Here is a 13,461-nt window from a genome sequence, read left to right on the forward strand (position 1 = left end):
AACATGGTCTTAAACTGTGCCAGGGCTGCTTTAGGTTGGACACCAGCAGGAATTTCTCCATGGAAAGAGTGCTCAGGCCTGGGAAGGGGCTGTGCAAGGAGCTTTGGGGGTGTCCAGGGAAGGGCTGGACGTGGCACTCAGCGCTCTGCGCTGGGTGACTGCTTGGACTCGGTGACTTTGGAGGGCTTTTCCCAGCTCAATGATTCTGTGATTCCGTAATTCTCGAGCTCAAACAGCCCCGTGACAAACTCTGGGCATCTGCAGAGGTGACAGCCGCAGCCTCGGCGCTGGGCTGGGGTAGAACCCGCAGCTCCGGCACTGTCCGAGCCGTAACCGCAGAAGGCTGGCACGGCTCGGGCTGGCAGGGGCCGTACCCACACAGGGGCCGTGCCCACACAGGGGCCGCTCGCACACAGGGGCCGTGCCCACACAGGGGCTGTGCCCACACAGGGGCCGTGCCCACACACGGGCCGTACCCACACAGGGGCCGTGCCCACACAGGGGCCGTACCCACACAGGGGCCGTGCCCACACAGGGGCTGTACCCACACACGGGCCGCTCGCACACAGAGGCTGTACCCACACACGGGCCGCTCGCACACAGAGGCCGTACCCACACACGGGCCGCTCGCACACAGGGGCTGTACCCACACACGGGCCGCTCGCACACAGGGGCTGTACCCACACACGGGCCGCTCGCACACAGAGGCCGTACCCACACAGGGGCCGCTCGCACACAGGGGCTGTACCCACACACGGGGCTGTACCCACACACGGGCCGTACCCACACAGGGGCTGTACCCACACAGGGGCCGCTCGCACACAGGGGCTGTACCCACACACGGGCCGTACCCACACACGGGCCGTACCCACACAGGGGCTGTACCCACACACGGGCCGCTCGCACACAGAGGCCGTACCCACACACGGGGCCGTACCCACACACGGGCCGCTCCCACCCCACGCCCCCGCCCGCTCCGTCCCGCGGTGCCTCAGCCGGGCCCAGGCGCCTCCCCGGGGCGGGCCCGGCACCGCGCATGCTCCGTGCGCCTCCGCCGTGCCGGGACCGCCGCCCTCCGCTCTCCGCCGCCGAGCGCCGCGGGTCGTCCCCGGGCTGAGCCGCTCCCGGCCCGGGCTGCCCGCACCGCACCGCCCGGCCCGGCCTGCACCGAGCGCCCCGGGCCGCCCCGCGGGGCCGCGCCGCCCCGCCCCGCCGGGCGCCACGGCAGCGGTGAGTGGGGCCGACCGGGGCTGCCGCGGCCCCGGGCCGGCCGGGGGGAGCCGGGGAGGGCGGTGCGGGCGGCGGGCGCCTTTCCCGGGGAGCGGGGGAGGCGTGGGCTTCTCCTGGCGGGCGCGCCCGGCGTGCGGAGCGGCTGCGGGCCCCGAGCCGAGAGGGGCCGGTGCCCGTGAGGAACCGCCGCGTTACCCCGCTCCGAGAGGGAGCGGAGCCGCTGGGTCCCCTGTGTCCCGGAGGGTGCCGATGGAGGTGCGGGCAGGGCTGTCAGAGCCACGTTTCGGCCCCGGGCCGGCCGCAGGGGGAACAGCAGCGAAAGAGCTCCGGTTGTGGCCGCCGGTGGGTTTGGAGGAGTTGGAAGCCCCCGGAGCCCTGGGTGAGCGCGGACCGTGAGCTCTCTGTGCAGGGACATCCCTGCCTTCCACTGCCGGGCAAGCGGCGGCCGTGGGACAGCTGATGGTGTCCGGCTGTCGGTCTGGAGGCTGCTCCTCTGTGCACAGGGACACTTGGGGACATCTTCCACCCCCCTCTGCCCCTTCCCCCACGGGAGGTAGGTGCCAGCCGTGGCTGGATCCATCACCCCAAAGCTCACTCAGGGATGAGGAGCAGGGAACCTAGCGAGCTGTGCCGACTGTGCCCCTTCTGCAGATGCCTAAACCATAATTCTGCTCAGTGGGTGTGTGACAAAGTGATTGCTGTGTTGGATAATGGCTGCGAGTCGGGACTAAATCGATCTTTAAGGTCTCTTTAACCCAAACCACTCCATGGTTCTATAACCGTGTTGAATTGGTATTTTAAAAATCCGTGTATGACGAGAGCCAGGATAAATCTGCAGCACATCAAGGCTGTTGCTAATAATGTAGATTAATTGTAGAGGGTAGAAAACCAGCTCAGCAGTGGCTCAGTGTGGCAGGAGAGGATGGATCCAGCTCTGTTTAAACAGACCCTGTGCTGAGGAGGATGCAGTGTCTATTCCAAGGGATTAACAATGGGACGTCTTAATTTGAAGCACGTCTAGAATGCTAAATGCAAGAAAACTTCGTGTTTTTTTTTTTTTTTTTTTTGTGATTCATTTATTGGGGGAGGCAGATGGAAATAACTCCAAGTCGTGTCAGTGTTTAAACTGAACTCCCAAGAACCCGACTGTGCTTGGGGCAGGTTCCTGCACTTTTATTTCCGAGCGGAGTGGATGTACTTGGGTGCTGCTTTATTCGGGTGCTGCAGCTCACTATTAAGTTCAGTTTTGCCCTTATAAGGGGACTGGGAGGCATTTCCTCCTGGCACTTGTTTTTAAAACACACAGGAAGTTGCACCTTGATCTGGGTCTGTGTTAGGTGATCCCAAGACAGGTGCTCTGAAATGCAGGGCCAGCTCAGGCCGTGCTGCTCTGGCTGAGCCGACAAACCTGCCAAGCCTGAGATGTTAGAGCCTGTCATCCCAGGCAGATGCTACAAATGTTTTTGTCAGTACATTTTTGGTGATTCAGCTGTTAAATATGTTGCTGATCCAAGTGTCACAGTGTCTGCGAGCTGTCCCAAGGCCTGGTGGCACAGCGTGTGTCTGTCCTTTGGGAAAGGTGATGTGAAAAACTTGTAAAAAGCCACGGGGAGTGGGTTTAAACTTAGAATATGATGGAATAGATTACAGAATATAAACACAAAACAGGAACTGTTTTTAAGCTTGTGAACTCCTGGAGGACTGTGCACTGCACGGTTAGTTCAGAATGAATTGCAAAGTGTCCTTTTTTTGAGAGGTAGCTTCTGTAAATGTTGAGCTGTTGTCTGTTCAAGTTGTCTGTTCAATGATTTTAGTTTAAAAAAATCAGGAATATTTAATGGAAAAACTTTGAAAAGCAAACATGTATCAGCTGCAGAGCAAAAAGCTGAAGTGCACCTGAACAGTCACTCAGGGGGTAAAGTCAATATTCCTTTTAAACTCATTTTTCCCTCAGTCAAACAGAGTCTGCAGTTTCAAGTTAGTTTAATTCTTTTGCCTGACACCTTCAGGGCTGGAAGTAAAGCAAGGTTCTTATAAGTAGTATAAATTCAAGAAATTTAGATGGACATTTCTGTAGTGGTTTAGTCTTGCAAATAAAGTATTCAGAGAAATCAGCTTCCCTTTTTTGTGTGGAGGGGAAAAAAAAAAAATCTATTTTCACTGGTAGCATCCTGCCAGCTTCACCCCTTTCCCAGCACATAGCTCCCCCTGCTCCCTGGGTTTGGAGGTGAAACACCTTTTTCTTCAACTGCTGCCCATCTGGCTTGAGGAGGAGGCTCAAAACGAGGAAGGGAGCTCCAAAATCCAGCAGCCAGATGGATAATCCGTGTGTTGGGTGTGAATTGCAGCAGAGAGAGCTGCTCTGATTCCTTACAGAGGAAGGTGTTTGGATTGTTTGGAGAGGCCAAAGCTTTCACAGATGAAAGCAAACCCTTAGGACTGCTTTTATCCAGCTGTGAAAAGGGTTGTTGGGAGGATTTCTGACCCAGGAAGGAGCTTGAGAAGCCAGCTTGTGGAGGGAACACCGAGCTGGGGCTCGGTTCCTGGTTTGTCTGGTGTCCAACAGCAATTAAAAATGATAAAGTGTTTTCTTCTGGGTGAAAAACTGGCAATATTCACGTTGTTCTCTTTCAGCCTGGCTAACAGTTTGCAGTTCAGGCATTATTCCTGTAAACACACTCAGAGTTGCTCCAGACCTTTGAAGCACTTAAAATGCAATTAGATTTCAGGTATTGGTGATGGCAAACACTTGCTAAATTGATAGAAAATGGCTTTTACAGTTCAAGCACATAATTCAGGCAGTTATTGCTGAGGGCCTGCCTGCAATAACACTTTCCATGGCCTGATGCAGCTCAGTTCTGCTGGCAGGGTGAGACAGAAATGCTTGAACCTCATCAAGAAGGAAAGTGGAGCTTTAAAAAAATCAGCATTTTGGGGTTTTGGCAGCTCAGTTGCCACTTCCATCTCTTGCTGCAGTTTCTGTGCAGCAAGTGTCAGATGAAGGGGGTTTCTTCTCTCATTTGATTTCTTTAGCAGCACTTGGGGGCTCCCATCCAGGATTCATTTCACATAGATCCAAAAAACTGAAACAGTGCAGAAAACTGCTGGAAGAAGAAGTTGCTGATGGTTTTCTTGGGCAAAATGGCTGCAAGTTTCTCTTGACTGAAAGTGGAGAGGAGGAAGTATAATTTGGTGGTTTTAATGTCCTGGCCTGTTGCAGACAGGTGGATTTTTAAGGAACATGCCCTGACCATTTTCTTCATGCTGAAGGGCTTTATAAAACTGCAAACAGTTTTGCTGGCTGGAGTAATTATTGGTTGGTTTTGTTTTTTTTTTTTTTTCTTGAGCTAGTTATATAAATGTAAGTTGCATAACTGACAGAAAAATTGAGCTACAGGAAACTGGGAGAGCAGCCTTGACATGGAAAAGTCAAGTCTGGAGCAGTTGCTCTGCAAATCAATAATGCCTTTTGCACAGTGTGGGAGGTTTGATAACAGTGATATTAACGTGGTTCTCTGCCTGTGATGTGATCATGATTATGCCTTGAAACTGCTGGCACATAAAATTCTGTTTAACTTATTTTAGGTTTCCTTCTCCTCCCTCTGGGTTGGAAAAGGTAATTTAGGAAATGAAGGAAAAGAGCTGGAAGTTGAGGGAAAAGCAGAGGATTTATGCATTATCCTGAACTGTGGAGAAAGGTAGTGGTGAAGGCCTGGGGAAGAAAAAAAAAGGAGTTTTTATATGAGGAGGAATCAGGCTGCAGAGGAGGTGGAAATAAGCAGAGAGTGGGAAAATTGTGAAATTAAAATGGTTTGGTGTTGCTGTTGGTCCTGTTTGGATCTGGGTGCAGATTTCTGGAAATAGCAAGAAAGCCTTTACAAGGGGGTTGGCTTTGGGAAACTCAGCTGCCATAAATCCATTTATCTGGTAGCTTTGCTTTATGATAGATTTTCCTGCTACTCCTTTGAAGCAGGTCTGCTGCACAGGGGAGGCTGTGCTAATAAAGGGAATTAATCCAGTGTTTAATGCAGCTGGTGGGATTCTCTGTGAGTCAAGAGTTTGGCCCCAGTTCCCAAAGGCATAATTCTCATTGAACACAAAATCTGACAACTGCTCTTCCTCCTTCCAGGAGAAAACTCCTAAAGAGAATTTGTACCTTCCTCCCTTGTTTATAGAACAGATCTGAGAGGGGCTTTGGCTTCTTGAAGCCCCAGAATATGAATACAGTTCAAACTTTAGCAGTTTTGGATTCCAAGTGCTGTTTAGATTGTTCCTTGAGTGTTTCCTCTCTCTTCCAGCTATTCCAAGACTGAATGGAATTTGTCTTGCTCATCAGGGGGCCCAGCTGGAGTTTAGCAGGATATTGAAATATTAAATTGTATTAGTGATACTCTTAATAATAACCCTTTAATGTGGTGCATATTCTCTCAAAGTGAGTTTATTGGTCTTTCACTTCAGATCTTTGAGACCACTTCATTTTCCTGGCTGGAAGCTGGCACTGAGCTAATATTGACTGCTACCATTTGGAACAGGAAAAAATTGTTGTTCAGCTTAGGAAATCTGGGAAAAACCCTTGACACCTTGTTTGTCAGGAAAAGGACAGATCTAAGCCTTCCACTTTTTTTTAGATAAGGAAAATGGAGCAGGCAGTGCTCATTCCATGACTGGGACAGGAGGGAGGAGAGGGAGCACAATTTGTTTATGTATGGACTCGGATTTTCAGGAAATCAATTTGGCAGAGGTGACTTTTATGTTCATTTTGAGCCCCCAGCAGCACGGAGAGATACAATAAACAAAACAAGCCTTAAAAACCTTGGCACTTGGACAGTGTAAATGACTTCCTGGTGCTTGCCATCCTTGAATATCTGGCTCTGCTCTCCTCTGGATTTTACTGAAGTATGATAACAAATGCAAAGCAGCTTTTTATATATCTGTGGGTTGTTCTGTTATTTTTATCTTTTTGTGAAGGTAAATTAGTTATAAAGCATCACATGTTTAAGGGGAAAAAGTATGAACCTTATTAGAACAAAAATGCAAAATACTGCATTAGGCTCAGTCTTTTGTATTTAAATCTATTGTGCATGGGTTGTTTTTTTTGTCCCCAGGATCTCAAACTCTTCACCTTTTATCTCAGGCTGGTGGCCTCCTGCATGGAAAAAAGGAGTGCTGATGTTTTGAATTCAAAATCCAAGATCCAGCTGCAAGGTGGCACTTGCAGGTCACTTTGTGTGATGTTTTCTTGTGCACTCAGTGTTTCATGTTTACTGAGGATGCACAAGAAATAACCTTTCACTTCCTGGACACTTCTGTATTTCACTTTTCCTCAAAGCACAGCGAAGCAGGCACTGATAATTTTGAAATTGCTGGGGCTGAGAGTTTAAAAGTTCATAAAGCACCAGAGGTCAGGGAGCCTGAGCTGTGTATATCACACCTTTGTGTCAGCCTGTGTTGTCACCTTTGACAGCTCTGTCACTCTGTGCTACAGGAATTACCCTCCCTCTGAAAAATAAAAGGATTACAAATTCACTGTTTGCCTCTTTGCTCTTTCCTGCTCTTGATTTCTATTGCATTTATATTAAATTTTTTTTTTTTTTCTTCTACCTTTCTTTCTCAGCCTTAATGCTGAAGGAAGAGAAAGGTGCATTTGACTTTGGTAATGAAGTAACAGCTGCAATTCCCAGACTCAGCCCTTGCTGCTTTCCAGTGTTCCTGGTGGAAAACTCTGTTTGGGCTCTGCAGGTGGTAATGGGCACCACGTGCTCCTGAAATGGAGTTAGAACCTTGGAAATTTCTATTAGAAACCTCAGGGCTTGGCTTAAATCTCTTTTATTTGACTTAGGTATTGATTTGTAGGAGTTTCTGAATAACTCCAAGCCCTAAAGACAAGGAATAGTCAAGAGCTCATCCTGGTCAGGGACAAGGAACCCTGTGTGGTCCCTGATGTTTGGTGGGATCATAGCAATTCATTTGTGCTCACTGTCCCGAGGGGAACTTTGGGGCTGTTTCTTGGTGATACAGAGCAAACCCTGATGGATGCATCCCATGGAGATGCAAATTGCTGGCAGAGCTTTGTAGCTGGAATTCTCCCCTGGAAACCTTTGTTTTACCAAGTGGAAAAAATCAACTTGCCTTGTTCTACACCACCAATTGTTATGGGAGGAATTCATGGCCTTGAACAACTCTCTTGTAGTTGTGGGGTTGGTTAAGAGGGCTTGGGTTTGATTTGGATGTCAAATGAAAGGACAAAAAGGGATGGCTGGCTCAGAGCTGCATTTTTACCAAAGAACAGCTGTCTTCTGCCAAGTTAAAAAAACCCAACAACCCTGTGGGTTTTACAGTGCTTTCAGCTTCCTGGACATGTGACTGACAGCTCAGCCAGGCTCCAGATATATAAGCAAGATACATCAGCAAACAGGCTTGGCTTAAAAAGGCACCTTTTAAACCCTGCTCACCCCGTGCCAGCACAGCCTTAAACACCTCAAAGCTGAGGTGCTGATCAGATTAACTGGGCTGTGTGATCAGCTCTTCACCCGTGCTGGGGATTGCCTGGTGTTTACCTTGCAGTTAAAGAGTGTGGTGCTGATGCCTCAGGGTTTGGCTTGTCTGTTTTTCAGATTCTTTAGTGCTTTAGTGTGTGGGTCTGGGATGGGGAGCTTTGCACAGAGCAGGGAGACAAAACAATTCCTGCTCCAGCTGGGCACCAAGGACAAATGAGCCAAATCTCAGCCCAGGAGCACAAACCCCGTGGGCTGGAGAGAGAAAAACAAGCAGGGTGGGAGTGCCTGGGCTAAAGCTGGGCTGGGACAATGAACTGCAAGGTGCAAATGGAGCAGAGCTGATCCCAGGGAGAGACCCCGTGCCCGGCCGTGCATTTTGGGGCCATTTTGGGTCATCTTGGGTGCAGCCCTGGCTGGGCTCTGGTGCTGCCCAAGGTGGGTCCATGGAAGAGATCCCTGGAATCAATCCCTGCTTTATTCTGGAGCTCTGCCCAGCCTCTGCTCCAGGGCAGCCTGCACAAGGCACCAACATGTCCAGGTTTAATCACTCCATGTTCTTAGGAGTTTGCTGTTGAATTAAGTAAAAAAACAACCCAACATTTTCCTTGGCTCACGGTGCATGTGGATGCAGCAGAGCTGCTCTGGGACATCCTTGGAGTTTCAGCAGGTTTCTCCTCAGCTCTGTGGAACTTGGGAAAATCCTGTGTGAGGAACAGCAAGCTGGGCTGAGGTGGAGCAGTTTAGCTCCATCAGGCCCTGAATTGTTCACTGAATTGTTCTCCCCACACTTGCACCACAGCCTGGGCCTGCTGCTGTGTCTGTGCTTCATTTCTCTTTCCTATAGAACCACCAACTCTCTCTCTGTATATTAATTTTATGTGATTTTTAATTTTATATTTTAATTTTATATTTAAAATCTGAGCGGTGTCTGAATTTATATTAATTTTAGATGATTTTATATTAATTTCCTATTTTATGTGTTATTAATTTTATGTAAATATTAGTTTTATGTGATCAAGGCAGGACCTGCCCGCCTATAAAGCTATATCCTGCCTCACCTTCACTCTTGACATGACCCCTCCTTGATTTTGTTTCATGCTTTGATGAACAAACTCCTCAGGACTTGTTCAGGCTGCTGAGTCCTCCTTGCTTAACAGCTTGCTGAAGTTTAATTAGCAGTGAAATTGCTGTGCTTGTTTGTGTGCCCACTCTGCTGCTCCCTTTTGGCCCCTGGGTTCTGTAAAAGCTCAGCTTTGCACACACAGTGCCTATCACTGAAATTATTACATAAAAACTGGATTTCTCCAAGCTTTGTGGCAAGCTCAGCCTTGGAACTCCAGCTGAGATGCAAACCACTCTTTATCTTTCTGATAGTTTTGCTGATATTGCAAAGGTTTTTGTTCAAACCACAACTTTTTCCAGGGAAAGGATTTGTTGCCAGTTTCAGCTCGGCTTTTGGGAGCTCTTTAATCTGCAGCAGTTCTGCATTTAGGGCAGGCCAGCTGGCACAAGTGCACATGATCACTCAGGATGTCCCATCCCTGCCCTGCTGGGTGGCACAATTCCTTTTTTCACCAAGAAACACTGATAGCCACCAGTAGAGCAGTGACACCTTCACCAGGCTCTTTGTGCATCTGCTCACAGCCACAGCGATTTTAGACATGTTTTAGGGGATGTTCTAATCACCAAATTATCCTTTAATTTAAAAAAATCTCTCTTCAGTATGGTTTAGAGGTTTTCCAAGTCAGTGGAGCTGAGCAGCTTTCCCAGGCTGTTTCAGGATATTTATTAATTAAAACCTGCTGTTGCTCAGTTCCAGAGACAGGGGAAGTTGGGAGTGGTTCCTTAGCAGGAGAAGTGACACAATGATCCCTGTCTTCTGAACAAATCCACACTTACGGTCCTGTCAAACTTCTCTGCATGTCTGTACTCACTGGGAGGGCACAGCCTGAAACAGAAATGTTTCATTTGTCAAGCCCCAGCCAAAGGCTTGAGGAGCAGCTTTGTGTGCTGTCTCTCCGTTTTAACAGAACTTAATTTTTTAGGATTTCGTTCAGACTCAGACTTTCAAGGATGGGATTTAGGCCAGGACTCTGCTCCACGAGCATCCCGTTATAAAATGGGCCAAAACTGAGTAATTCCCTTTTCCCCCCATCAGTCTCAGCCTCATCCAGAGTCAGGGGTGAGCTGGAAAATAGGGATAGGAGCAAAAAGCTCCTTTTTGGGTGCTCTTCAGCAGGACTGGTGGCTCAGAATTGTGCTGTGGAGTTGGCTCTGGTTGGAGTTTTCCTGCTGAGCCTCACATCATTTTCTGGTTCCAGCTCAGGTTTGCTTTCCTGCTTTGATTTGCATTTATGTCCTGATTGTTTCCTGGAGCTGGGACCTAAAAATATAAACCAGTGGGGGTTTTTATCTGTGAGCATGAGTAATGGGGGGGTCAGAACAATTAATTATGCAATAATTGTGTTCTTTCCTCTTTCATTTTGTAGCTTGGTCTTGTTCTCAGTCAAAGGCTTGGTTTGAGGAAGAGAAAAATGGTGATTTGATCAGGATGTGCTTTTAAATAAGACAAAATGTCATCTTATGCTTAAGAAAAGAAATATTATGTACACCAGTCCTCTCTTTAGGAGGCTGGAACATCTTTCATGTAGCACTGTAGTAATAAATAATGTTTAATACAATGAACACCTCAGGCATCCATATTTAACTTAAAATTGGATTTATTGCCAGATTAAATGTGTGTGTCTCAGTCCTATTGATAACCAGCAAGGAATGGCTGTTCCTGGAATATCTGGGATTCTTCCCTTGCCCCATCTGTTTGTTACAGTAAACAGCAAAGAATTTACAAGATTTTAAAACTGTGGCTTTGGCTTCTGTAATTCTCAATTAAACTCCCATTGTTCCCAGCTGAAATGGCAGGGGGCCTTTTCCAGAGCTTTTATCAAAGGCATTTTTCATTTGGGGCAAGTGCCCCTGCCCATGGAATGAGATGGGTCCTTCCCAACCCAAACCATTCCACGGTTCCAAGCCAAGCATGTGATGAGAACTGGCAGAAAACAGAATTTAAAGCAGCCTGAACGAAGCCCTTTGCCCTGATTTCAGTGACTTCTGGTCACAGTCCATTAGCTCTGGGTTTCTTGAGACAAAAATAAGAAGTGGGATGATATTTCTGGAGTGTTTAGCACTTAATAAATCAAGGCTTTGAATAGCATGAAAATAAAAATGTACAGAGCAAGTGTTCTGAGTGGAATTAGTTTTCCTTGCTCTGATTGATGAGGAAATAGTGCCACGCAAATTTCTCTCTCTTGGGAATCAAATTCTCCTCATGCTGATTTTGTAGAACAAGATTTTGGGGTTTTGTCTTTGAATTCAGGTGAATTTGCCCATGAGAATGTTTTCTGCATGGCTTGTTCCACTAAAATGTCAGATATTAATTGTACAGTGAGCACCAAAGGGGGATGAAAATAGACTGTGCACTGATGGGTTTGTTGAGTTCATTTCCCTGTAAGAATGAGGAAAATTACTCATTTTTTTTCTATTTTCATGGAAAGATGTGTCTGGAGTTGTGTGGAGAGGTGCAGCAGGCAGTTTTTAATTGCAAATAATTTTTAATATAAAGATAACCACTGTGTATGCACTAAAGTCACATACATAAAAATAAACACTGGCTTTTTTATTGCTGGTTAAATGTAATTTATGTGCATTTCCACTTGAGAAAGGAACCAATTTGACTTTGTGGCATAAATACCAAGGCAGAAATGCAGCTTGGTTGTGGCCACATGTCCAGGTTGTGACACCCAGGGCAATATTTTGATTTGAAATTCAGGTATTTGCCCTCTGGGAGGTGCATATGGTAATTCTCAGATTGCTTAAGAAAAGTGCTGGGGGGCTGATACATCCAAGTTACTGCAGGAATTACAGATATTTTATCCCAAAACTGATTTCAGTGAGTTTTATCTTCGTTTTAGTCTTGTTAAGTCCGTGATTAACTTTCCAACACAGAGCTCTGCTTCGTGTCCCTGATATTTATTTAATGTACTAAAATATTCTCTCAGGTCTTTGAATTCTGAAGCTATTCAAGCATTTTGATTTTCTTTTTTTTTATTTAATGTGCTGATGCATTTTGAGTCAGTTTTCATGGGATAACAAAGCTCTGGGAATTACAGTGGTTTTTGAACCTCCCAAAAATCCAGAGGTTTCTGTAAATTATGGAATGCCTGATGTGGGATTGCTTGTTTTTGTAAGGGATGAAGCAAGAACAAGAAGAAATTGAAGGTTTTGTTGTTCAGATCCCTGTGTGATAATTTACAGTTCAATTTCTGAGTTGTTTTTAGGGCCAGAAAAAGGAAGTTCTTTATGGAGAAGAGAATTTAAAGCTGAAAGCTCAGCCTGTGGTGTCCTCACTTTTGTGCATGCACGGGGCACCTTCTGCTTTTATTTCTCCAGGATTTTTATTATTATAAATTTCTTTTTTTAAAATTTTCTCCACGATTCCACATGCTTTGCAGGGGGATTTACTTCCCACAGTGGAATTTGCAGGAAGTGCTGCCCACTGCAGTTAAATATTTCTTGCCAGAATAGCTGCACTGTATTTGCAGCTTTGGGGCCGAGCAGGAAATGTCCAGATGCTTCACCAAAGTTCTTTTTTCCATAGATTTTGGGTTGGAAATCCAGGCTTTGGAATTGTGACTGTGAACCAGCCAGTTTCATCACAGTGGATAAAAAAGGGGAGAGAAGTGATTTGTGATTTAAAGTTCCTCAGACTTGTCTCTCTCCTCTTTTTTTTTTTTTTTTTTTTTTGATTTTCCTCCATCTTTCCAAATTTCCTGGCTGTGGGATTCACAAATTTCCCTTGGAACTCTGCCAGCTGTTCACTCCTCTCTTTTCTCATATGTAGGAATATAAAAAAAAACCCCAAATCCAGAGGGGGTGTGAAGCTACACTCACAGCTCAGTTAAAATTAAACCCAAATTTTGCAGCAAATCATGAATTCTAAATTTACCCTCCCCCCCTCCAAAAAAAGAAAAAAAAATTCAGAAAATTTCGTGTCTCGTGGCGTCTGAGGCACAAAATGTTTTGTTAGTTCTGGTATCAAGTTCAAAAGGGGAAACACAAAACCCCAGTTCCTGTTTTTGTGACTTGACAGTTTGAGCTGGGACTTTATTGCTGCTGGGTTTTAACAAAACCCAAATGGATTTTAATTGTTTATAAGTGGGTTAGTCTGGGCTTAACGTTTAGCTGTCCTCTTTTTTCTGAGTTAAGGTGAAAACTTCACCCAAATTAGTGCTGTTGTGCTTTTTCTGCCAAAAAAAGAGCAGAAAATGGTATTTTTTTATGGCTGGCACAGCCTAACGGAGAGAAAAAATTAATAATTCATTCATAGGTACCTGATAGAGGAGTGCAAGTGTCATATTCAGCAACTTCCAGCAGAGATGAAGTTTTTTTCCTTAAGGTTTTGGATTTTTCCTCTTGTGTTTTTTTTTTCCCTTGATGTCCAAAACAATACCACTCAACCCCAGAACAAACTTGTTATTTTGGCAGTGAGGGGAAGATGAAATACAAGCTTGAGGTAACTTCTGAAGGGTTTATATGAGGATTAATGCCATGATTGCAGCATTAACTCTGCTTTGCTGCCCCTGGCCTCTCTCTTCTTCCCTTTGCCATCTCTTTATGATCTCTTTTAAGGTATGACAATTTAATTCATTTATTAAATTAAATTTAATTATTGGCTCAA

At 46.2% G+C, this 13,461-nt stretch overlaps 1 protein-coding gene across 2 annotated transcripts in view; it reads left to right on the forward strand.

Moving 5' to 3' along the window:
• The first annotated feature begins 1,140 nt into the window (after positions 1 to 1,140).
• JAK1 (Janus kinase 1) overlaps positions 1,141 to 13,461 on the forward strand; it is a 55,441-nt gene continuing 43,120 nt past the window's right edge. Inside the window, exon 1 of one of the 2 annotated variants that reach the window (XM_059853601.1) lies at positions 1,141 to 1,230. The gene's annotated coding sequence lies outside the window, so the exon portion shown is untranslated. Of the gene's footprint in view, positions 1,231 to 1,764; positions 1,784 to 13,461 lie in introns of those variants that run through there. The other variant, XM_059853603.1, reaches the window with a different exon arrangement.

Source organism: Haemorhous mexicanus, chromosome 9 (assembly GCF_027477595.1).
Source record: "Haemorhous mexicanus isolate bHaeMex1 chromosome 9, bHaeMex1.pri, whole genome shotgun sequence".
Lineage (NCBI taxonomy): Eukaryota > Metazoa > Chordata > Aves > Passeriformes > Fringillidae > Haemorhous > Haemorhous mexicanus.